Here is a 25,595-nt window from a genome sequence, read left to right on the forward strand (position 1 = left end):
AGGACAGAGTTGCAATACAAGTACAAATGAAGAGGAGACGAGTTCATTTACCTGGTCTTAAAAGCTATTGTTACCACTTGCAGGACTATTACTAGTCCTAGCTGTCTTTCAGTGCTACCCATAAGGAAGGCACTGTACCAAAATAAATGTTTCTCTGACTGAGACTAAGGGCATTCCTTTTCCAATTAATTAGTTCAGAATTTTCTATTTTTATTAACACTAATCACGTGGGCCGGAAACAGGAAAGTCATTTATCATGAGACTATGAACTGTCATGCCTCTACACTCCATATATCATCCTTAGGTATTAAGTTAGAACATGAAATGACTGCACCCCATTTTTCCATCTCACATTCATATTTGTTAGTAAAAGAAAGCAATGGAAAGCAGTTGAACTCAATCAACTTTCAGACTTAAAAGAAAAATAGGCCTTTAGAAACAGATATTGTAGATCAAACAGGGAAAAGTATATTTTCCAAGTACTTTCACTGTGTTGCCTCAAGACCTTGCAACATATTTTATTAACATAAAAATATATCTCGAGTTAATGGATCTCGTCAGAATTTAGGGTCTGAGGCTCCCAGAACCTCTTTACGAAGCTGTATTCTCAGCTTAAAAGCTCTTACACTCTGACCTGTGATTTTATTTAACAGGATTTAGTGAATCTAGTCAATCATATATGATATTTCTCTTATAATTTTATTTTTTATAATAATACCTTTTATTTATATTGCATTTTATACTTCTCAAAGCATTTGTTGAGTGATCAAAACATTTCACTTATGGGCATAAAGAGAAATTATGCTCATTTTAGAAGTTAGGAGTAAAGAGAGAAGAGTTGTGGTACTATAAGAAGCAAGGACGTATCTCCTTTCAACAATCATATTTGGACTTGTTTATATGGTCACTCCATGACCCAAATATTATAAACTGCTTACTACCTTTCAAAACTGCTGGGCATCAAATTAATATTTATAATGTGTCAACTAAGTGCCAGGCAGGAAGCTTGGGCTGGAGATATGAGAAGCTTATAAATGTAATTGAGGATTTTTTTTTGGTAACTCACCAGGCTATACTGTTATATAGCCAATGTTAAGACCAGTAGTGCTGTGGAAAGAGTTCAGGCTTCAGGTGCCCAACTGACCTGGAATTAAAATACTGCATCAATTGCTTACCAGCTAAGTGATCTTGGGAGTTATTTTACTTTTCTGAGCTTCAGTTTCTTCAACTGGAGCCAATGAAGAAAACCTCTCAGGGCAAAAGTATAGGTAAAATAAGATAATGGCTATAAAGTGGTTGGTACATGATACATATTTAATGAATAATAACTCTATGGAAAAGGGAGAATAGAGGGAAAGAGATAAAGATGGAGAGCTCAGTCAACTTAATTCCTTGATACCTTGATAAGACTAGCATTATGAAATGTGATATAACAGACCCTAAAGAAGGCTCTTTCAGAACCCACCACTTCAAAACACATGTGTGCAGTGGCATTTACACCTCCCAAATTCAGAGAAGGACCAAGTGTCTGTATGACAAAGAAAAACACCCCTCCTGCACAAAACAGACTGGGTTACTCACCAGTAGAGAGCACAGCGAAGAGTGTGCATCTTCATGAGTCTAGATTGAATACAATCACCACAGGACGCAGGCAATCTATTAGTGAAAAGGCTAATTGTACTCCATTTTAGAAAACAGATGCCCTGCTGGCTACCACAGAGATCCAGATGTCACTCATTCCACAGGCATTTTCAATGACAGGACAGCGTGAAATAGGGTTATTACTTTCCAGGAATCCCTGAGTGTAGCGCAGTCCACAGAAGCAAAGGCCATAGCATTGCCAGCATTTCTGGTGCGCAGGCTGCAGGTGGCCACAGAAAACCTCTGTACTAACTTAAATCCTAACACTCCCCAATCTAAAATTCAAAGGCCTATCTCAAGTCTAACTGCTGGCTTTAAATTGCAGAGCCAGAAAAATTGAACAACTAACCTTCAGAAGGAAGTATGAATTTAGTGATCGATCGTTTCACTCATCATCTTGACAAGTAAACTACTTTCCAAATCTACTAATGGGCTTTAAGCCAAACTCCCACTTACTGAAGTATCCTCAAAAGGCAGTCTGGGTCATGATTCAGGATTTATGGTAATGTGGAGCAAAAGTGAGGTAGGAAATTGGTGATCACTAAACCACAAGGGCTTCAGTTACTGGCACTGACTGAGACTATGGAGAGGAAAAGGTCAAGGTGAGAGAGGTCTGAAAGAACTGATTTTATTCTTGATACATGGGCTCTACTAACTTCACCATGATTGAGGAAGAGAAATTAAGAGAACACTCCTATTTACAGGAACTGTACCAAATTCCCTGTAAAGAATTTCATGTCATCCCTAGAGATGTTCTCATGCTACAGTTGCATGAGGAACAAACCTCTTTGGAGAGCAAAGGGTACATTTTCAGAATGCTTGGTTCAAATTTACTAGCATAAATAACTTCTCTTGTGCAATTAGATGTCTTTTTACTTATTACAGTCATGGGAAAATTCATTTGGAACTAATAAATTTTTTAATATTTTTATAGGAGTCAATCAGTGATAAGACTTTCTGCTTTGATTTCATATTTAATCTTCTGATATAATGACAACAATCCCAAAAATGGAGGAGAAGCACACAGCTGTTTAACTTAGGGCTTATTTTTTCCACTCTCTTTATAGTGTTGAGAGTGCCAGAGATGATAGTAATAACATCTGATTTGACTTGAGTGGCAATCTTTTCAATTTAATAATTCTGATGTCATCTTCTCTGTCAGGCTGTCAAGTTTAATTCCCACTCATACCATGATTAATACTCTAGTGAAAACACTGCCTGATTTTAGTGCTCATACACACTTGTAAAGCTTTGCTCTTCTCAGCTACAGTGGAAGCTTCTTCAGTGAACCAGGATAAATCAACCCCACCTAGAGTTTTATCAATTACTAGTACAAACCATTGCATATTCCCATTTTACTCTGAAACTTTATTAACCTATGGTGCATTTAACATTTTAGTATCACTTTATTTTCCAAATGTTTTTAGAGATTCTTCTCAAACCATTCAGTGACTTTCCCAAGATCAGAGTTATCTATTGTCCAATTAAGAATGAGCTGAAAACTTTGTTTCTCAGTCAACCGCTTCATTAAGATAAAGACCATTTACAAGCACCTGCCCTGTGGGCTCAACCTAGCTAATAGGGGTTAATCATGTTCCAAAGTTTTGCACATTTCCATCTACATATAGACAGGGGGTATCAGGATATTTTTAATTTTAGAAAGCCACTTTTACTCCTGAGATTTATTTATTTCAAAGGATAAAATGAAGGAGAGAAAATCAGTAGAGAATGAAATTCTGAGAAATTAGAGTGTGAGGCTATGGTTAGGAAATCCAAAACAGAGCCTGGCTCTCAATGCTTATAGCTAGCTACAATGGGAGGGATATACAAGCCCTAAAATATCTAGTTTAACAAAGGAAACAGAAAGGCACAGAAGCCCTGCCAACTCTGTGCTAAGAAGTCAAGGATGAAGGACACAGGGAGCGAATGTCTGAAGTTTACATCTCGGGCTGTAGGATGGACAGTGCCTCTTGGATCTCTCACTAGCAACTCCAAAACCTCCCATGGAGAAATGTGAGGCTCGCAGTATCTCCAAACTTCTTAACTTCACCATGACTATTAAGTGCACGAACCAATATCTTTCCTATACTCCAAGCATGACAATGAGGTATGTTTCTTTGAAAAATCAGGGTAATTATTTCTTTACAATGGTGGTTAAAGTTTGTCCTCACTGGTTTTGCAAAAATGACTCCAAGTCAGGCCTTCATCAGTCTGTACCTGGATCTGGGCAACAGCCTCTTTGCTTATCTTCTTTTCTCTATTCTTCCTTACTTCAATATTTTTGCAACACAGGACTTAGGCACCCCTTTCCAATACCTACACTTCCAGGTATTGGAAAGTACAGTGAGTGGAACCACCCCACTCCCACTTTCAGCCCAGGAGGTTCAGGTGTCAATGGCTCTATTCACCCCCTCCCAAGAGAGACATGGATCTGGTCTAGCATATCTAAACCCAAAGTTCAATTCTAAGACATCCCCTGGGTTTCTGAGAATCTTATGTAGGCCTGAAGCTCATGGTCACCAGATTTTTGTCACAAGAAGGGTAATTCCCTGAGAAAGGAGCTCTGGTAGAGAGATGGCAAGAAGGGGAGGATCCACAGCAGGCTCAAAGACTTGGACTTCAGTGATATGAGCCAATAAATTCTCCTTTTTAGTTCCTTGAAGCTGAAATGATCCTCGCTGATACAAATCACACACACTTCTGACATGACATTCTTACTTGAAAGCTTGTCTAATGTGCTGTTTTGCTCAGGATTTTCACATTGTTTCCTCAAAATCCAAACTGGTCCATTCTTTCTTTCCAAATTCTCCTCTTTACAATTTGGTCCCTTTATCTATAGACTAGAGGCCCAGTGCACGAATTCGTGCACCAGTGGGGTCCCTCAGCCCAGCCTGCACCCTCTCACAATCCGGGACTGCTGGCTCCTAACCACTCACCTGCCTGCCTGCCTGATCGCCCCTAACCACCCCCCTGCCAGCCTGATCACCCCTAATCCCTCTGCCTGCCTGTCTCATCGCCCCTAACCACTCACCTGCGTGCCTCATCGCCTCTAACCCCTCTACCTGCCTGCCTGATCACCCCTAACTGCCTCTGCCTTGGTCCCCGCCACCGTAGCTTCATCCGGAAGGACGTCTGGAATGATGTCCGGAAGGTCATTCGGCTGTTTGGTCTAATTAGCATATTACACTTTTATTATTATAGATGTGCCAGCTTCCCTCTCCCTTGACCCCCAGTCCTGACACAGTGCTGTCCTCAAAATCCCTTTACCTCTAACCCCTCTACCTGCCTGCCTGATCACCCCCAACTGCCTCTGCCTTGGTCCCCGCCACCGTAGCTTCATCTGGAAGGACGTCTGGAATGATGTCCGGAAGGTCATTCGGCTGTTTGGTCTAATTAGCATATTACACTTTTATTATTATAGATGTGCCAGCTTCCCTCTCCCTTGACCCCCAGTCCTGACACAGTGCTGTCCTCAAAATCCCTTTTCATCCCCCTTTGCAAAAAAAAAGTCTTTTGCATCTTTAAATGCTGTTTTTAAAACTCATCCAAATTCTTCATTCTACTTCTCATAAGCACTTTTTCATTTCCTATATTCCATTAGTATGCACCTGTCAAGGCTCAGGGCAGGCTGTCCCCAAATATCCCATAATGGCATATTGATTACTTTGAATTAAAATTACTTGATAAGCAGCCAGTGCAAGAAGGACACATTGACCCTCCCTTGTCTCCTTAAATGCAGAAAATAAATCTCCCCTGTGAAAGATGCCCTCCTTGCTCCAAGGGGGTTAGAGTTAGAGAATCCAAGGCCAAAAAGCCTGTATAAACAAGCCTTATCACTCTTTACTAATTACCACAAGCCCTATGTCTGTTTAGATTCTTTAATAATGTGCAGCCAAACATAAGCTTCTTTGTCCAGTCCATTAATCACAAACTTATTGTTTCATTTTCTAAAAAGTATAAAACACTGACTGGTTCATCATTTCTCCCTGAACATCTTTTATGTCTTCCATGCACATGAATTAAGTTGGTTTTCTCTGGTTAATCTGGTCTTGTGTCAATTTTACTGTTAGTCCTGCCATAAGAACTCAAGAGGAGTCGGGGGTTGGGGGAGCTTCCTCCTCCCTGACACATCGGATGATAGGTTAATGTGACTTCCTCAACTAATTACTTAGTTTCCTTAATCGAATTATAAATGTCTTAAGAAAAGAACCATGAATTGTATAATGATTGTTCTCAAAACTTTAAAAATTTATGGTTCTCTTTTTGATAACTAAAAAATTCTATACCTATTTTAATATTATCTGAAATTTCAAAACAAATTAAACATGGTTACCAAAACCAAGCTCAACATTTGGTAAAATACTCAATATGCATTTTTAAACTCAAGTTGGCCAATAAATTTGGATTGTGTCCTCAAGACCAGTATTTCCCAAACTCAGGTGAACACCAGAATCACCTGAAAAGCTTAGGAAAACTCAAGATTCCTGGGTCTTACCTCCAGAGCTTGTTTTTCAGTAGGTCTAGGGCAGATTGTAAGAATGTGTACTTCCCAAGTGATGCTGATACTCTGGTTTGAGGACCAGTTTAAAACCATTGCCCTGTAAGCACGTCCTTCTTCTCTCTACCCTATTTTCCATAAGAGCATGATCACTGAGGTCTAGATACAGCACTCCATCTCTGCCTCTCTATGACCATGAGAAGTTATAATATGAGGCAATAGAGCACAAGGCTCTAAGTCAAACTCTGTGGTCACACAGAATAGGTTACTATTCTAGATCTTCCATGGTGCTGGATGGCCTTGATTTGGCAAATTCCTTACTCTCCCTAAGCTTCCATTCCCTAATATATAGCATGGCACAATAATAAACTTACATCACAGATAAGGATTAAAAGTGAATTGCTTTTCACAATGTTCAGCACATAATAAGTGCTCAGTAAATTCTGTTATTACTGGTGTTATTGCTGTTAGCAACAGGAAGTTAACAGTCTTCTGATTTGCAGTCCAGGATTCTTTCAACTCAGCCACAATATCTCATATATGAAGATACCTTTCATTATAGTACTGACCTCTAATATTATCCTTTCCAATGTCTCATTCTATTACTCTGTTATATTACAATGTTTAAAACTGCCTTACTTTGAACAACCCATATTTTTTTCATTATATCAGAAAATGATTTTTTTCCTTCAGCCTAATTCAATTGAAACTCAAATTTTGGAAAGTTTGTGCATTAAAACAAATTGGACACTGGGCTAAAATAGCCTCATTTCCTCTCCCCCTGACAATTATGAATAGTTTTCCTACAAAATATATTGAGGCCTCCCATAGGCTCTATCTAGGAAATTCTCAACCATATTACCACCATGAAGGATGATTAATTGGGCATTTCACAAAAATACAAAAGCAAGAGGAAAACATGGTTAATTGTTTCCTGCTGTCTTTCATTTACCTACATGAAGAGTGCAAGCTGGATGGGACCTTACTCTTACTGTGGTCATGGAGTTTCTGAAGAGGCATCAACCATGTGCTCAAAAGCTTAAGTGAACCAGGGCAGAGAAGCATGATGCTAAGGAAAACAGGAACCAAGAACTAATTAACAATTAACATTTTTTTCATGCTTCACTTTAATTAGTCAGATCAAAGGGGACCTGGGTTTACAGCTTTCACCAGGCCCATACGACTTTCTGAGAAGTTAACAAACAGCCTTGCATCAGGACTAATTGTTCACAGACAGAATTTGTTTTCTTGTAAATCATTTCCTTGTGAATTCTTTACCAGTTATTTCCAGTTTAAAGTGCTGCACTTGAGAAAATTTGCAGAGGAGTATTTGCTGCATGTTGTAGATTGCTCATGACCACCTCAAAACAACCCTGGAAGGTAGGCATTGTGGCTCCAGGTGACCTGACTTTAACCATGCCTCATTGCTAAGAAGGAACAGGAGGTGAACTCAGATCTTTTAAAAAGTCAGTGATTTGCAAACACTTCTGATTACAAAAGAATCACCTGAGCTGCTTATTAAAAATATCATGTCCTGCTGAGTTTGACCAGGCTCTACTTGGACCTGGGCATCTTACCTGCTGTTCCCTCCAGGATGAACTGCTTCTCAGGGGGTGGCCCAAGGAATCCTGCCTAAACTGAGCCCCTTTTGGCCTCAGGAGAGTTGGGGCATGTGAACCACCTGCACCCCAAAGGCCAGGAGCTGACCCATGGTGGACGCCGAGGGGCAACTGCTCTGGGAGGTATGTGTACTAGGGGTTCCCTTCATCCCCCTGCACAGGCATGGACTGACCTGGTACCACCGCTGCCTCTTCGGCCCAAGACGTAGGTATTTGTATGCATGGGTGGGTGGAGGGAGGCAAGGACCCCGGAGTGACTACAAGTAGTTCTTTGGTCACTGGGGAGGAGAAAGGCACATGTGAAACCTAAACCTAGGGCTCAAGTACCTGATTCCAGCTGATGTAAGAGCGAGGAGAAAGAGGTACTAAGAGCTATGGGTCACAGTTCCCAGCAGGAGGAAATGAGCAGTGTCAGCCCAGAAGGGAAAGTCACCACAGCAGAAGAATGAAGATGAAAATACAATGACAGATAAACCTGAGTGGGAGGCAGAAAGAAAAACGCTGAATCTATAAATGAGAGACATCTAACTGGGTCTGACGCATCTGTCTCCCTGGAAGAATTATTTCCGTTGTTTTCATCACAGCTGGGAAGCTGTGGAGCATCTCACTGGGAGATACTCCTCCTGTTCAGGAAGTATCAATGATGACATGAATTCTTTAGCACTTCAAAGCATAATTTTAGCCAGGCTGTAAGTCAAGGTGTGCATCTCCATGAGGCCATGTTGCTGTGCCTGACAATACATTTAGAAGAGGTCCAGTAGCAAGGACTCCACAGCCACAAGGACCATTTCTGCAGTTAAATTCTCCTACCACCAATCCTGAACTCACCCATCCTGCAACCAATTTGACAGGATTTCTTCCACTTGTTGACCATCAGATGAAGAATATAACAAGCCAAGATCTTCTATATGACCGTGATATAAATATATTTGATGAGATAAAGCTAATGTCTGGCTACACAAGAACGTTTTACTCCAATGCAAGTCTCTTGCTTTTTTGAAGAACTGGATTCTGATTCTGGGCTTTTCTTAAATCCAAGCCACAGTGGCACCTCTGTCACCAAGTCTAATTCCTCTATGTGTGAAGAAGATGCTATAGGTTCTAAAAAGTGACCTCGAATCCCTTTCCCATAATGCCTTAGAAGGGCTGTAGGAAGCTACTACTCAGAGTCCAATAAGCTTTGTCCCATGGATTATAGGAGTGATTCTGGTTTTCCTGGGGACCTTGTATTTCAATACATATTCCATAACCACACTTACCACTTACAGCCAGGTGCGCTAGAATCCACTTCTGAATCTTTTTCATGGCCTGAGAAGTCACAGATAAAAAGGAGTAGGTAGATACATCAATGACATAGACAGAAACTTAAGCTATGATGAATGCTGTGCTAAAACTCTGCACATCCCTTTTTCGGCAGCTAAAACTGTCTGGATGCCTATTGATTCTTTCAACAGCATGCTAAGGAGGTACTACCTGACAGATTTACAAGTGTCACTTATCCATGATTCTAGATGAAAAGGAAAAAATAAAGTTGCTGCTCAGAACTGTCATAAGCACAAATGGAACATAATTTTGATTCCAGAAGATGATGTACGTAACTTGCAAGCAAAGGAAGAAACCCTCAAGAGAGAGGGAGCCCAGTGTAATAAAACAGAAACTGCATAACATTTGCATAATATTTTTAGTAGGTTAAGAGGTGATGAAGGTAGGCCAGTCAAACCAATATACTCTTCAATGCAGCCATGACAAAAGTGTTTTGATTGTACCCAAGGAGCTGGTGACCTCAGGCCACAGCAAGGAAACGCAAAAGGAAGAGAAAAAGTGAGAGAAGAAATTGAAGATGGATTCCATTAATATGTATAAAGTAGTGATGTTCAGAAGATGATGTATGGATCAGAAACCATAGAAACTGTTTCAATTGTTAGCTCAAGTGTTATATAAGCATCTTTAAGTACTGCTTCTTGAATCACTCAGGTAAGGCTACATTTTGAAGCTTATATGGACAGAAGTTCAGGACTTCAAGATCAGACTTGTGGGAAATCCTGGGAAAGCCACAAATTTTTGTGAAGTCCTTCTGCATTATATGCACAATTCATAAACATGCATAAAGAATAGGCCAACATAAAAACTTGATATGATTATCCAGTCACTTTGGTAACCATTTTTTTTAGTAAGATGGTCACTTCAAAGAGAGCAAACACTGGATGTAATTATTTTAAAAAGTATTTCAGTTTTTATGACTTGAAATGCAGCTGGTCTTAACATATGTCTACTGATGTGTCTGTCCCAAGCACCTAGAATATTCTCATTTAGTTTATTCAGTCTGAAGTATATAGTGAGCTTTTTCAAAAGCTATTTTATTTTAATCTTTATGAATACTTAAATTCATAAAGTATTTCTCTGTGGGAACAAATTTTATATTTGAATTTATAAAAATTAACTTTTCCCTGATATACAGAAATTCTAAGTAAATTTACCTTGGATAGTTTTCCTCCAAAATACCCACATGCAGGAATATAAGTAAATAGGACAGCATCTTAGACTCAAGCCAAACTGAAGTCAATATAGTATGTTAAACTGATCAGGGAAATCCCCACTTGGATTTAGCAGCATACCATATAAAAAAACAATAACTATAAGTGGCCAAGCTCTAAACCAAGGTATCAAAAACAAAACAAAAAAATGAAGCTTTAAAATATTAGAGTGCATTGGCTTTATTGGCTGAGAATAAAGACCTCTATGGTCACAGAAGGTTTTAGAGAAAGAACAGAGCTACCTATGCACAGGGAAATAGAACTCCCTGCCAAGTAAAGCCAGCCTATAGCGATGGCCTCACACTCGTAACATTGATGTCTAATAAAAAAAAACTCACAGAGCTTAATGTGAAAACATTACAAGCCATAAAAGAACACAAACAACAGTAGGGAAAGAGTTAGTAGATGAGCATAGACTCTATAATGAAACAACTGGAAATACTGAAACCATATGAAACAAGACAGTAAGAGGCAAGTGTATTTGAAAATGAACTAAAAAAATTAATCTTAGAAACAATGGTATTGAAATGAAAAGGAGTTATTAACATGAATATTGTTAGTCTAATGTTTAATTTTAAAATAAGAATCAAGGCTGTCAGATGTTATTTCTACCATAAGACTCATTTGCTTAACAATGTGAAATCCTAAATTAGGTTGCAAAAATGCAGTGTTTTATAAGAGTGGATTTTATAATAAACTTTTTCTCCATTAAAAAAATACACATTTTACTCTAGTAGGTCTGTATGAGGCCGGGAAACAGAATCTTTAAAAAGCTTCATGTAATTCTTATTTGCATTGTTTGGTAAACCAATGCAAAATTTAAGAGACCATCCCAGGGTAATAATCTCATTTCTGTCACAACTCATATATATGTCAGTCCTCCGCCCGGAACCGTGAGTGATTCCCATTTTCACTCAGCATATAACAGCGAGAATCCTTAAAATGGCCTACAAATGCTATATGAGCTGGCCACTCTTACTTCTTAGACACCAACACTCCCTCACTCATCCTTCTCCAGACACAGGCCCTTTGCCATCCCACAGACATGCCAGGAATTTCTGTCTTTGTGACTTGGCACTTGCTTGTTCCTTCTGCCTAGCACAATCTTCTTCTAAATATCCACGTGGCCAACTCCCTCGCCTCCTATATGTCTGCTTAGCAGCAGCTCAATAAAGTCTTCCCTGATCATCCTGTTTAAAACTTCAACCTTATCCCACTCCTATAATTCCTAATACCCTTTACTACCCTTCTAACATGCCATCTAATTTACTTATCATGCTTATTATTTATTAGCCTTCTTCTCCTGCAACAGAGTAAGCACCATGAGGTCAGGGGTCTTTGTTTGTTTGTCTACTGATGTGTCTGTCCCAAGCACCTAGAACAGTACCAGGTATGTCAATAAATACATGTTGAATTAATTAATTAATGTAATTGGAACACAACTTCATCCAACAATACTTAACTTTACTATGTCAATATTCTTTATTAGGTCAATCCAATTCTATGCTATTCTATTAAAGTGTTGGCAGCAACTCACTACTCGATTAATGAAAAGCACTGACACAATTAAAACTCTGCTGCTTGTTTGACAATAACATGGTGGATGCCCATTTATGTCATCAGACCAATTTCTCACAATGTGCCATTTGATCAGTCAAATACAAAAAGCTTCCTCCAAGGGTTAACAACTGTAATACTCCATGTACAAATGAGAAAGATGATAAAATTAGAAGTTTGGGCATATAATTCCTTTGCCAACATGCTTATTTAACTTTGAGGTTACACAGCAAAGTTGTAATAAACACATGAGTGTACTAAACAATGCATCGGCGAGTCATCAAAAGAAATATTAACATGTTTCAAATTATATTAATTTAGTTACACCAAAGAATAATGTTTTAAATAATGTTATAGTTTAATCAACATGTTTTGTGATTTCCTTTCAAAACTGTTCAAATGAAAGTACTGGTTTATTTTATATGAATAAATTCAGATGAACAACTTTAATAGACCCAATATTATAACCAATTATTTGTAGTTCTATCTTATGGGATCTTAAATATTCTTTAAACTTGGTTTGGCTTCATGTTTCAGAATGTACACTGTAAGCATTTGCCTACTATGTTAGTTTGTTAGGGCTACCATAACAAAGCACCACAGACTGGGTGACTTGAACAACATAAATTTATTTTCTCACAGTTCTGGAGGCTAGAAGTCCGAGATCAAGGTGTTGGCAGGTTTGGTTTCTTCAGAAGCCTCTCTCCTTGGCTTACAGATGGCTTTCTTCTCCCTTGGTCTTTACATGGTCTTCCCTCTGTTTATGTCTGTCTCCTAATTCCTTATAAGAACACCAGTCATACTGGATTAGGGCCCAGTCTCATATCCTCATTTTAACTTGATTATCTCTTTAAAGAGCCTATCTCCAGGTCATATTCTGAGGTACTAGGGGTTAGGGGTTCAACATATGTATTTGAGGGAACATAATTCATCCCAAAACATCATATTCCTAATTCTAATACTTAAAACATACTCAGCAATAACTATATTATTTCACATCTTTATCTGCTGCCATATATGTAACCAAAAGCTAAAAGAAAAATACACAGTTTCATATTCAATGTGCATCACCTCCCTAAAATAAACAGAAATGAACTGGCTAAAATATAAATGAATTAATTAAAATTAATTTAACTATAACTAAGATTTCCACTTTTTCTCATCAACTAGGGAGAATAAAAGAACTTATATTTTCCTCAAAGCTCAGGCTTTCTTCCTAGATATTTCAATTAAGATTTACATAGGCATGTCCCTTTTTTTAAGTCTACACAGACATGCTTTTTTTTTTTCCCCCTAAACATTTTTTTCTGGGCACTGGTGTAAATTAAAAAGAGAGAGGAACATCATCCACCTGAGGTAGGATCAGTCAACCAATCTAGGAGGAAACATGAGGTTAAATTAATGGTTTGTGGTCAACCACATAAAGATGTTATCAACAGCAAACATGCTAGTGCCCAGCTAGTGTTGCTCAGTGGTTGAGTATCGACCTTGAACCAGGAGGTCACGGTCCCAATCAGGGCACTGGGTTGTGGGCTCCATCCCCAGTGGGGGCATGCAGGAGGCAGTCAATCAATGTTTCTCTCTCATCATTGATGTTTTTCTCTCCCTCTCCCTCTCCCTCTCCCTCTCCCTCTCCCTCTCCCTCTCCCTCTCTCTTTCTCTATAAAATAAATAAAAAAAAATGCTAGTAATCACTGCTATTTCCACATTATATAGAATGGAATCTGAGTGGAATACAATTGTCAATAGCCAGACTTGTGTCAAGTCAAACATTTTCTGAAGGCCTACTATGTATATATAGATAAGAAATTGTGCAAGACCCTTAGGGAGATTGAGAGAGAAACTACTTAAAGAAGTGAGGAATTTTTTTACTTGGTGAATGAAAGAATTAGTATACATATAAGAGCTGTCCACAAAACTTGAAGGCTCTCAGGCAGAGGAAGGACTTGGATTTATTCTCTGGCTCCAGAATACAGAGTTTAATTAATTGGTTCAAATCATGAAAGGTTGATTTTGGCTAAAAGATCAACTAACAGAATTATTCAGTAACATTGGGGTAGTGAGTTCCCTCTCACTGAATATATTCTTTTTTTTTCCCCCTTTTCCAGAGAGGAGGGGGGAGGAGAGAGAGATCCATGTGAGAAAATCATTGATTGGCTGCCGCCTGCACGCCCCACACTGGGGATCAAGCCCGAAACCCAGGCATGTGCCCTGACCAGAATGGAACTGTGACCTCCTGGTTCACAGGTCGACGCTCAACCACTGAGCAATGCTGGCTGGGCTCACTGAATATATTCTAACAGAGGTTTGCAGGTGCTGTGGAAGGATTAATGTGTCAGGTAGAGAATAAACAACTTCCTTAGTTCCTTCCAAATCTGAAGAAGGAACTCTGCCCATTAGGTTTGCTGTTGGTAGAAATTGGGCTCTTCCATGGGATTGTGAGAAATGCATGTCAAGGACCTAGCCACAGGAGATTGTGGTATGGCAAGGTGATTTAACTATGATGCAAAATCAAAGGAGTGCCCCTCCTGGGTTCCCAATGCCCCATCTTTGTCCATCTGCTATGAAAAAAGTCCAACCTTATCTTCATCAAGGCCAAGACAGAGACCAGTGTCCACAGTTCCTGTTTCATATTAAAGCTTAGCCCTAACCAGTTTGGCTCAGTGGATAGAGTGTCGGCCTGCAGACTAAAAGGTCCTGGGTTCTATTCCGGTCAGGGGCATGTACCTTGGTTGTGGGCACATCCCCAGTAGGAGGTGTGCAGGAGGCAGCTGATCGATGTTTCTCTCTCATCGATGCTTCTAACTCTCTACTATCCCTCTTTCCTCTCTGTAAAATATCAATAAAATATATATTTTTAAAAAAAGCTTAGTCCTTTGCAGCCCTCGAGATCTGTCCCAATAAGCAGTCAACTTGCCAGGCTTTCTCAGGCTTCTGATGGGTCCACCCCTAGTCAATGATCCCTCTCCTAGGTTAGACTGACAGGCCTCTATGGTTAAGCACCTCCCCCTGCACCATTTTGACTACTAGTTCCTATGTGTTTACCTCTCCCTAGTCCCTCTTTCCCCCTCCAATCCTGTGTGGGAGGGTAGGCTGCTCCCTACAAGGGGGAAGGAGGGTTGTGAAGCTGCAGCTTCCTGGTGAAACAAACAGCCTCATGTTCCTCACTTTTACTAAACTCAACAATGTCTGATTCTCTTTACTTCCTTCTTATTAACAGGTTCATTCTCTCTAAGGTTTCCAATGATAGAGTGCATTGTCTAAGTAATATTTTGTTTATAATATACACAAAATATTATTATCTATTCAGTGATGCATTGCCTTCTATCACAAAAGAATTATCCAAAATTTCTTCAGACCTTACCAGTCATTGTAAAGGATCTGTGACACATCCCTCTCTCTGTCCTTTACCACTAAACTCAGATCAAGCCTACAATCAAAACTAGCCACCTTGTCATGCAGGTGACCCTATAAGAACCATCTCTTACAAACAAAATAACACCAAGTATATCACTGCAGGAAATGGAATGAAAATAACAGCTTCATTCTGCACCATTATCTTCCACACTATCTTTGTTACAACTTTCTAGGGAACCATGTGATAGTTTCCAATATTCAGCACTGGCTTCGTGGGCTTATTCCTATTTTGTGACCAACAGTGCAGTTAATAATTGTGATTAGAAAAACAAGAGGCTACTATAAAATATATCTGAAAGGAGACCTGTTGTTACTTCTGCTAATACCTTTGCTAAGTTTTTAACAAGGGGTGAGAATCCTAATGTTCAGTGGGATTCTTTGCTCACTATGAGCAAATGTGAACAAAGCCCTCAGGGTTACGAGAACAGCAGTGGGAGTGTGGAATGGAAGACAGTGAACGTCTGACAAAGTTAAGTTCCATTTGATTTCACACTCTGCCAAGCAGTGGAAACCAAAATCACCTAATTTTCTACCCAGACAGCCGTGGGCAAACTACGGCCCACGGGCCGGATCCGGCCCGTTTGAAATGAATAAAACTAAAAAAAAAAAAAAAAGACCGTACCCTTTTATGTAATGATGTTTACTTTGAATTTATATTAATTCACACAAACACTCCATCCTGCTTTTGTTCCGGCCCTCCGGCCCAGTTTAAGAACCCATTGTGGCCCTCGAGTCAAAAAGTTTGCCCACCCCTGGGCTAGGATGATGATCCACAGTAAGAAATATTTTTTTCACTCTTGTCATTTATTTATTTTATTTTTTGCCTGACACCCCCTAAATTAATAAGGGCGACCATCTTTCAGCAACTTAATCAGCAAAATTCCATCATTCTGTCAGCTGCTTAAGAAGGAAGTGTAAGGCAGAAAGCTGGGGTGGGGGAGGGTTGGATGGCAGAGCGGGAAGGAGGTGGGTTAGGGGTAGAGAGGGAGGAAGGGAGAGAAAGGTGTGAGAAAATCATGTGAGACCTCACATGTAATCTGAAGCTGAGGCAGCCATGTAATTACAAAGCTGCCTTTTCTTTCACTTGACAGCTTAAGAAAAGGAGGTGAAGAGAATCTTTAAAATGAAACATGACATTCCCTTATTAAATTTAGTCTCATTTAGATTTTAAATGGCTTAGTGCTTTGCATCTACTTCCACACTTGGTGCTATCAAAGGAGTAGATGTTTAGTGGAAAGAGAAACTGCATTTTTAAAAACAGTACCAGTATATGCATGTTTCTAAACAATTTCTTTATAAACATTTTTATGTTTATAAAAGCTTTTTATGTCATCCAAGCAATCGTTGGCCACCATTTAGTAAGTATAAATAAATGTATTTTAGCTTACAGAGAAAATGCATGGTATGCCTTCTGTTTACAAATAACATGAGGCATAATGTGTGCATTGCATTAAGAATTTATTGCCCATTTCTGCTTCAGTTCCTCTCTACCGGGGTAGCCCAAAGAAACTGTACATCCACATTAGCAGTGCTCTGTGGCCTACATTAAATTGGAGCATTGTATACTGGGACCTGAAGACCCCAAACAGGGGGCAGCAGCAATACATTTCTTGTGTGATGAGTGGTCTAACAAGTTTCAGGTATTATTTTCCATCTCACAGCAAAAGATGAACATCCCTGCTACTTCTCTGCTCCCCACACCCACTTTAACTTCCCTCTTGCCCCAAAGGACTCCAGACATTTCCAGCCAATGTGGGTAGGAAATGCCTCAAATTGCTCCAACTTCCCTCTGCTTGATAAATATTAAAAATAGTATAATAATGCCTAATATTTATTGAACATTCTGCATATTGCAAAATACTTTATATACATTATCTGCGGATGAAATGGGTATCATTAACCTCATTTTATACTCTTTCTCTCTCTCTCTCTCTCTCTCTCTCTCTCTACTTTATATACATTATCTGCGTATGAAATGGGTATCATTAACCTCATTTTATAGAAAAGAAAACTGAGGCTAAAGAATGCAATTTGCTCATAGCAAGTAAATGACAGATTCAAGATCCCAACCCAGGTCTCTAACTTTAAATCCAGGCCTTTTCTTCCCTCCCTCCTTCCCCTTTCTTCCTTCCTTCCTTCCTTCCTTCCTTCCTCCTTCCTTTCTTCCTTCCTCCCTTCCTTCCTTCCTTTCCATTTGCCCTTCCCTTCCCTTTCCTTTCTTTTTAACAGCTTTACTGAGGTTTAATTGACATATAATAAGTTGAACTTAAAGTGCACAATTTGATAAATTTTGATATGTATATAACAGTAAACATCACCATGATTTAGATAATAAACATATCCATTATCCATGTTTTCTTCCTGATCCTCTGTAATTCCTCCCTACCCCCATTCCATACTCTCCCATCCCAGGAAACTACTAATCTGCTTTCTTTCATTATAGATTGGTTTGAATTTGAATTCATTCCTTTTTTTATTGCTGAATATATTCCAGTGTATGGATATAGCACAATTTTTTTATGTATATATTTACTTATTGATGAACATTCAGATTGTTTCCAGTTTGGGGCTAATACAAATACAGCAGCTATGGTCATATAGAAATCTTTGTAAGAATGTATATACTCAGTTCTCTTTGGTAAATACCTAGGAGTGGAATGGTTGGATAATCGGGTATGTGTATGTTTAACATTTTTAAGAATCTGCCAAGTTGTTTTCCAAAGTGGTTCTACCATTTCACATTGCCACAGCAGTGTGTGAAAGTTCCAGTTCATCCACAGCCTCACTAATACTGAGCATGGTAAGTCTTTTTAACTTTGATCATTCTGACAGGTGTTAAATGATATTTCATTGTGGCTTTAATTTACATTTTCTTAATGACAAATGAGGTTTAAAATCTTTCCATATGGCTATTTGCCATCTTATATCTACTTTGTTCAATATTTTTAATTGCATTGTTTTCTTGTTGTTGAGTTTTAAATGTTTTTAGATATTTTGGATACGAGTCTTTTACTGGATATCAGATTTGCAAAAATTTTCTCCCAGTGTTTTTCAAGGAACATACATTCTTGTTTTTGACAAAGTTAGATTTAGTCATTTTTTTTTCATTATGGACCACGCTTTTGATATTGTATCTAAGAAATCTTAGCCTAACACAAGGTAAAAAATATTTCTTCCTATGTTTTCTCCTAGAGGTTTTATAGTTTGGGTTTACATTTTGTAATATGTTTGCAGTTAATTATGAACATGGTGTAAATTATGAACTGTATATTTTTATTTGTTTATTTTACTATTCTATATTTAAATTGTAATTTAAAATTTTTTTGACTATTTTTTAATGGAGGGCTTGTATTTTTAATTTTTTAATTTATTTGTCTTTTACTGGATATCAGATTTGCAAAAATTTTCTCCCAGTGTTTTTCAAGGAACATACATTCTTGTTTTTGACAAAGTTAGATTTAGTCATTTTTTTTTCATTATGGACCACGCTTTTGATATTGTATCTAAGAAATCTTAGCCTAACACAAGGTAAAAAATATTTCTTCCTATGTTTTCTCCTAGAGGTTTTATAGTTTGGGTTTACATTTTGTAATATGTTTGCAGTTAATTATGAACATGGTGTAAATTATGAACTGTATATTTTTATTTGTTTATTTTACTATTCTATATTTAAATTGTAATTAAAAATTTTTTTGACTAATTTTCAATGGAGGGCTTGTACTTTTAATTTTTTAATTTATTTTTAAAAAATATATTTTTATTGATTTGAGAGAGGAAAGGAGAGGGAGAGATAGAAACATCAATGATAAGAGAGAATCATTGATTAGCTGCCTTGTGCATGCCCCCCACTGTTGTATCAAGTCCACAACCCAGGCATGTGCCTGACCTGGAATTGAACCATGACCGCCTGGTTCATAGGTTGACACAGAACCTCTGAGACACACCAGCCGGGCTTTGACTACTTTAAAGCATCCCTCTATTCCAATATTATCAATGGGTATGTTTTTTAGGAATGCCATGATCAATTAATAAGAGATTTTTTGTTGTTAATACTCACCTGAGGATAATTTTCCCATTGATTTTTAGAGAGAGGGGAAAGGTGGAAGGGAAGGAGAGAGAGAGAGAGAAAGAAAGAGAGAGAAAGAATCATTGATGTCAGAGAGGCACATCAATTGGTTGTCTCCCAGACATATCCGGACCAGGGCAGGATATCAAGCCTACAACCCAGGTATGTGCCCTTGACTAGGTCAAACCCTTGACCCTTTGGTAGAGGGCCAACGCTCTAAACATTGAGAAACACCAGCCAAGGCAAGAGATTTTAAAATAAAGATGGTAAATAGCACAAACCAAACAATATTAAAGTAACTAACAAGTTATAAGAAATAGATAGACTCTGTGAGAGGAATTCACTATGCTCAAAGAGAAAGAATCCTCATGGAAGGCTGAAGCCCCACTCAGTTGCCCATTTGCTGGTGGTTACTGATTTCTCAGCAGACAATAACAGTGAAGGTAGCATAGTAAATGTGTGTTGTTCTGGAGTTCTATACTGTCAAGGCACCTTACCAGAGATTGAAAAACAAAGATAGCATCACTCATTAAAGGCAGAGTTAAGTCTATCAAATTATACATTTTGAGCCCTCTTGGTTAAGTAACATTCCTCAACTTTTCTTTACCTTTAACTTTTTTTCTCTGAATTATAAAACATGATACTGTTTTCCAGAAGGGCTACTTTTACCCTGGGGCAAACTGGGGTGGAGATGTCTGTATCCACTGGAAAAGCAAGCCTTTGTCTCTTTCTCGGAGTAAATCACTAGAAACTAAAAATCCAGAATCATTTGTTTCTCTGGCTGCTCTAGGGTTTTACTTTTAACATTCAGAGGTAGGAATGGTAGGTGCCTAGAAAGTTGTATTTTTTTAATCTAATATTTATTTATTATCTTTTTTTTGCAACTATAAATTACAATCACTAGTACAGCTGTAATTTTTGTGTGTGTGTGCAACTGAAGAATAAGCAAACACAGCATAGGTCAGTTTTTAAAAAATCACAGTATTTCTTGGTGTTATTTGCAGAAGAGGGAAAATGTCTTGGGCCCACACCTTGGAAATAAATATCAAGTAACCATAAAAATATTCAGCCATTTTCCAGGTATCAGGGAGGTTCATGCATGGTCCCAGGCAAAGGATCAGAGTTCCTTTTTCAGATATCCCAGCTTTGCCAGTGACATCTCTTTTCTCAACTGTGCAACTTCCCAAAACATGTGATCAACAGCCTGCTGTTTCACAAGTCCCTGCTGGATATATCAAATGTATGTAAAAAAGTTACATACAGAAGTGATCCTGTATTTACAAAAAGGAGAAACATGATAAGAGTTGCTGAGTCTCCTAATTTAATTCTGTGTTTACAGGACTTACTCTGCCAGTGAGAGGACTTTTTTTTTGGTCCTCCACATTCGACTACAGAAGCCTTCACAAATCCAACAGGTTGTAATCCCACTGCTTTACTGCTTAGACTCTAAGCCTTAGAGTATTGTTTCCACAGCCTCCAAAACCGCTGAAGTCAATTCACTTTTTGATAATGTTAAACATGGAAAAGGTATCTTTCTGATAGGTTTTGTCTAAGAAAGGACAGGTTCTGTCTATTGTGGGCTCATCCTGCCAAGATCTGAATTCGTTATACAGAGATAAATTAGTCTCTTTGCATTCTTTCACAATTGGCTGTGTCAACATAAGAAATATTCAAACCTGTGAATAATTTTTTGTTTGAGCCAAACTGTTGACAATTTCCAGGAAGCAAAAATCTTAAAGGATTGAGATAATGCTCTGGAGAATGGCAGTTTTGCACCTTATTTTATACATTACAACTGAAAGAGATGTATGTGGGTTACATGAAATCCATTGGTGATAGATTAGGGAGGTGGCAGAAAGCAAAGGGGGGAAATCTCTGGGATTGGATAAAAAGTAAAATGATAGGCACATACTTCTTTTACTGGTATATAGGTGGGTGCAGGAACGTTAACAGTCAATAATTAACTCAATATGAGGAGATTTGTGGTCTCCGCATAGCTGTGCTTTGAGGGGTCTGATAAAAGATAAGTTATCGCTATCATAGATGCAAAAAGACAATAGACAGATTGACCTTTGTCAAGGAAGATGCCCGCCTAGGACATGACTACCCACCAAAAACTGGGTAGCTAAAAAGTTTTAATTTCAGACCATCCTTTGTGGTTACTTTAGGTCTATGAGTTTACAAGGCAGCCACACAGGCCTTTCCTGAACTTGTCAGGTTAGAATGTGGCCCCTTTTCATCCACAGCTATATTACCTTGAGGTCCTGAGGACTGCCCTCATAGCACTGCCGATATTTTTATTTCTTGTATGCCCCTTTTTAAAAGGTGTCTTTTCATCTGGCAAAGGCTCTTGGTAGGTGATGATGGAGAACTGGACAATATAAGAACTGGACAAAGCAGCTACTCAGCATGAAGTACTTCAATTTTCCCTTGTGCTTCTTTTAGCTGTTGTTCTGCTTTTGCCTGCTTGACAGTTGCTTTTCTCACCATCTTATGAGCTTCCTTAAATAGAGTAGCTGTGAGTTTCTCCAATTCCTGTTTAAATTGACCTCATACTTTAGAAAGCCTCTCACACTCTTCATCTTTTAACTTCAGTTCCCTCTGAGATTTTGCAAGTTTTTCTTTTAATCTTTCATAGCCCTTTTCTCTGACTTCCAAATAGATGGGCTTCATAAATGGGACAGACTATTGGTACTCAACCAGAAAATATTATCATTGCCATCACAAGCTTCTGTTATAGAAGAACCCTGCATAAACTCCCTGTATGCGATACAATTGTCCTTTCTGGTAGTTAATTTAGTTAACCTAGCTCAGTGGTCGGCAAACCGCGGCTCTCGAGCCACATGCGGCTCTTTGGCCCCTTGAGTGTGGCTCTTCCACACAATACCACGTGCGGGCATGCACAAACAGTGCTATTGAAACTTCGTGGCCCATGCGCAGAAGTCGGTTTTCGGCCTGGGCGAGTCGATTTTGAAGAAGTGGCGTTAGAAGAAGTGGGGGTACGTTCGCTGAGGTCGAACCCTCAGATTGAGGACGTTTTTAGCAAAGGCCAGCTTAGGAGTACCCTAATTAAGTTAATAACAATGTACCTACCTATATAGTTTAAGTTTAAAAAATTTGGCTCTCAAAAGAAATTTCAATCGTTGTACTGTTGATATTTGGCTCTGTTGACTAATGAGTTTGCCGACCACTGACCTAGCTGATACTACAAAGTATCAGAGCAAAGTGCTGGATCTGTAACATGGATGCTGAAGTAGTCTGCTCTTGAGCTCTCAATCCATACATGCCAAGAAGGTCTGGAGAAGTAGGTGAAGCATGGTTTACTTCATGGAAGCCTTCCAAGGGGCCACTAGCCACAGCAAAAGTCTCATTGTAAGATGCCCTGATCAACCCACCGAGGCCGCTGCCTGCACTCAGAGAGGCTCCCAGAGCCACCGGAACTGCAGGGAGGACAGCTGGTGCACCGCTGGGGTAGGGCTCATTCTGGGATATTGTATTTTTTACATAGGTCTGAAATCACTGGATCTGTAACTTAAATTCTTCACCAAACCCTATGTTAATCAAGAGATCAGCATGCATCTTTCCAGGAAAAAAGAAGAAAAAAGACAGACTGAGGAAAATGTAACAAGCTAGGAGTCATAGGAATTAGTGAAAAATAAGTATTCTTTACAGAAATGGAAATGGATAATTTTGGGAGGAAAGGTTAAGCAAAACAAAGTAAAACAGACAAACAAAAATAGTCAAAGAGAACGACTGCAATTTGAAATACACAATTTAAACCTGAAATTAAATTATTGGTATCCTTGATTAGTATTTAAAAAATATTTCTCATAATGTTCGCTTATTATTTTAAAAAATATTTCTCATAATGTTCGTTTACCTGCCCTAATGGAAGCCAAACTCCTGACACGGGTGTTGGTAAAAAAGGAAAGAGGTTTTCCCTGACTGGTTTGGCTCAGTGGACAGAGCGTCGGCCTGCAGACTGAAGAGTCCCAGGTTCGATTCTGGTCAAGGGCATGTACCTTGGTTGCGGGCACATCCTCAGTAGGAGGTGTGCAGGAGGCGGCTGATCGATGTTTCTCTCTCATCGATGTTTCTAACTTTCTATCCCTCTCCCTTCCTCTCTGTAAAAAATCAATAAAATATATTAAAAAAAAAAAAAAGGAAAGAGGTTTATTCAAGTGTCCACATCTCGAGAAGATGGGGGATTTTTCCAGTCCTCAAAAACCCATCTTCAGATCTCAATGCAGACAGAGGTTTTTATGAGGGCAAGGGAAAGCAAAATAAGGAGACAGGGGAATGGGCTGTGGACACGCAGGCAGTGTCATTGCTGGTCCGTATATGGATTCTCACGGTCAGCGTCCATGAGTTGGCCATCTGGTTGAATTCCTGTGTCTGGCAGTCTGTGTTAGCAAGGGCCTTGAAGGTCAGGCTGCTCCGTGGGTTCACACAGGAACTGAAACTCCTGAATTGTAAAGTATATTTAAAAACTTTTAACATGGAAGCTATAGCTTCGAGAGAACAATACAGTAAAACCTTGATAAATGGACTAATTCGGGTGAGGGGGTGTCCATTGAAGCTGAAAGCCCGTTATATAATAAAGTAGGTTTTACAAATGTGTATGTTAAAAAATTGACAAATTCATTAGTTTACCTGTTTTTACTTATGCAGACCTGTTTGTATAATTAAAATTAAATATGTATGAAAAGTTTAATTTCAGACAAGTTTTCTATATGTATTACAGTAAATTTTAAATTTATACTGAATAGGTCTAGTAAATGTGTGAATTCATGTCACCACAAGTAAACAAATGCACATGGCTGGGGCGTGGCTTAGTGTACATCAGAACATCAGCTGGCATGAGTTAAAACTGCTTCAGAAAGTCATGCCACGCGACAACAGAACCAATCACTGGGCGCAATGTGGTGTGATCACATGCTAATCACTCATGGAACATTGTTTATGAGCAGTGACTCTGCGATTTAAATATGTAGACTATAGTTGTAGGTATGTAATATTTATATGTACTGTAGGAAGTGGGCCTCTGTGATCCATCTTCAGCATAGTCAACTTTTAAAAATATATTTTATTGATTTTTTACAGAGAGGAAGAGAGAGGGACAGAGAGTTAGAAACATCGGTGAGAGAGAAACATCGATCAGCTGCCTCCTGCACACCCCCTACTGGGGATGTGCCCGCAACCAAGGTACATGCCCTTGACCGGAATCGAACCTGGGACTCTTCAGTCTGCAGGCCGACAATCTAACCACTGAGCCAAACCGGTTAGGGCGCAACTTTTAATGGAAACGGTTACTGAATCTCCCCAGGGCAAACAGGATGTAGGGAGGAGGAAAGAGGCTATAAGAACAAAGAACTGTGTATGTGAGCCAGCATCATGGTGGAAAACCCCAAGGCACCCAGGACAAAACACCTCACGCTGCCTCAACTAGACAGGGGGAGGTGGAGACAACTAGAAAAAACCTCAGTCCAATTTTTTAAATGGCCCAATGGGAGACAATAAGACCTAGGCAACGTATGAGAAAAACTATTAACCCCATTGTACTCAGCCAATGAAGGACCAGAGGAGGGACTCTTAGGGATAAATAGCCTGTGATCGCTACTCTATGTGTGCCTGTTCAATCTGATGGACACACGCTCTTGCAAGAATGTATTAAAAGTCTGATAAATAAATAAACTACAGTGTTTTTTCCAATATATGGCCTTTTTGCTAAAATTTGTTAAAAATAAGTGAATTAATTTTTAAAAATAACCCATTAATTTAATTATAAGCAAATCTTGGTTAAAAGCATTTTAAAAATAACAGGGTGTTCATTTTCACATATGACATATAGACTAGAAATTTTGTCCATTGAATCCAAAGTCCACTAAATCAAGGTCTGCAAAATTGAGGGTTTACTGTATCAAGTTAGAGTAACAGGCTGAGTTTAACATTTACTAAGATTACTATGGGTAGCTTTATATAAGTGTATTATATTCATTCCCTGATATAATATATTATTTCAAATATGCAGAAAGTAATGAATTTATATAATTAGCATTTCTATATCTACTTCCCAAATTATTGAATCTTAATATCTTACCAAATTTGTTTATTTTTAAAAATAATACATCATCATTCTTGATTGACAATTTACAAATAAGAATGAACTGTAAGGCATGAAACATATACTTAACATATTTCCTCTCACTTCCCACAGGCTTTGCTGTTTGTTCCTATCCTCTATCAACTGATTAAAGTTGGTT

The 25,595-nt window shown here is 38.7% G+C and overlaps 1 protein-coding gene and 2 pseudogenes across 1 annotated transcript in view; 1 reads left to right on the forward strand and 2 right to left on the reverse strand.

Annotated features, from left to right (window-relative positions):
* LHFP (lipoma HMGIC fusion partner) overlaps nt 1–25,595 on the reverse strand; it is a 237,253-nt gene that overhangs the window by 121,172 nt on the left and 90,486 nt on the right. The window lies entirely within an intron of this gene.
* On the forward strand, nt 2,283–9,583 carry LOC102251880 (annotated as a pseudogene).
* LOC102252172 lies at nt 20,434–22,149 on the reverse strand (annotated as a pseudogene).

This window comes from Myotis brandtii, unplaced genomic scaffold (assembly GCF_000412655.1).
Source record: "Myotis brandtii unplaced genomic scaffold, ASM41265v1 scaffold167, whole genome shotgun sequence".
Classification (NCBI taxonomy): Eukaryota; Metazoa; Chordata; class Mammalia; order Chiroptera; family Vespertilionidae; genus Myotis; species Myotis brandtii.